Source organism: Phragmites australis, chromosome 10 (assembly GCF_958298935.1).
Source record: "Phragmites australis chromosome 10, lpPhrAust1.1, whole genome shotgun sequence".
NCBI lineage: Eukaryota > Viridiplantae > Streptophyta > Magnoliopsida > Poales > Poaceae > Phragmites > Phragmites australis.
The window spans coordinates 15,297,774-15,299,284 of record NC_084930.1 but is presented as its reverse complement, the minus strand read 5'-3'; positions in this window follow the sequence as shown (position 1 = coordinate 15,299,284).

The following is a 1,511-nucleotide window of genomic DNA, read 5'->3' as shown; positions in this document are numbered from 1 at the left end:
ATCGACTTGTGTCTCGTTTCCACCAAATCGAGAGTTACCAGAACCTTTTGGAAGATCGGGAACCCTTGTTCATATTACCAGCATTGTAACGAGGGGGTGGATTATGCACACTGGGAAAATTGTCAGCATAGTATTTTGTTGTGAAGTTTGACACCTCCTCCAAGATGTATGCCTCGGCTATGGATGCTTCAATTTTGCATTTATTTTTACATTTATTTCGAAGAATCTTTTGGAATCTCTCAATTGAGTAGCACCAACGGCCCTGCACGGCCCCCCCATTCGTGCCTCATACGGGAGGTGCAAAATCATATGTTGCATCGGATTAAAGAAGCCAGGTGGAAAGATCTTCTCCAACTTGCAGAGCAACACAGGCGCCAGTCTTTCCATGTCTGCTACCACGGTATGAGATAACTCTTTAGCACAAAGCTGGCGAAAGAAATTGCTCAACTCCGCAAGCACTAGCCAAATATCCTCGGGGACATAGCCTTGAATCATCACCGGCAGTAGCCGCTCAAGCCATATGTGATAGTCATGACTCTTGAGCCCGTTGATTCGCAAAGTAGCTAAATTCACTCCCCTCTTCAGATTCGCTGCATACCCATCAGGGAACATCAAGGTTTGGAACCACTCAAGTACTTCCCTCCTTTGGGCCCTTGTAAGAACGAAATTGGCCTTTGGCTTCGTCCACAATTTCCCGCCTCTGGGAGGGGCCATGTCTAGCTTTGGTCTATTGCATAATCTCGTTTGATCGACTCTAGCCTTAACGTTATCCTTCGTCTTCTCAGGAATGTCCATGATTGTTCCAAAAATGGCCTCAGCGACATTCTTTTCAGTGTGCATTACATCAATGTTATGTGGAAGAAGGAGATCATCGAAGTAGGGGAGATTCCACAAGCATGGCTTGTGAGTCCAGGCGTGTTGCTCACCATATCCCAGAAATCCATCTCCTTGGGCATTGGCCTCGAGAGCGTCTAACTGAGCACGAACCGCGGCACCGGTCATCTTAGGTGGTGCTGAGCCTTCGACAACTACATCTTTCGTAAAGTTCTGCACGTCTTGTCTGAATGGATGGTCAAGAGGAAGGAATTGTCGAAGGAAGAATATTTGCCACCCTTTGTCAACCAAATGAACATCAGAGCCGCCCTGCATACTGGGCATGGGAACTTCCCATGCACACACCAGCCACAGAATATCCCATACGCCGGTAGGTCATGCAGGGAGTACTGGTACCAAACATGCATTTTGAAGTTTGTCTTTGTAGCTCGGCCGTATGTCCAGACCCCATCCTCCCAAGCACGGACCAAATCATCCATCAGCGGCTCCATGTACACACTCATATTCTTCCCCGGGTATTCAGGCCCCGGAATTATCAGCGACAGGAATATGTTCTGTCGTTGAAAGATGACGCCGGGGGGGGAGATTGAGGGGAATAACAAACATGGGCCAACAGCTGTATGAGGCACAAGTCATACCATATGGATTGAACCCATCAGTTGCGAGCGCAATTCGTA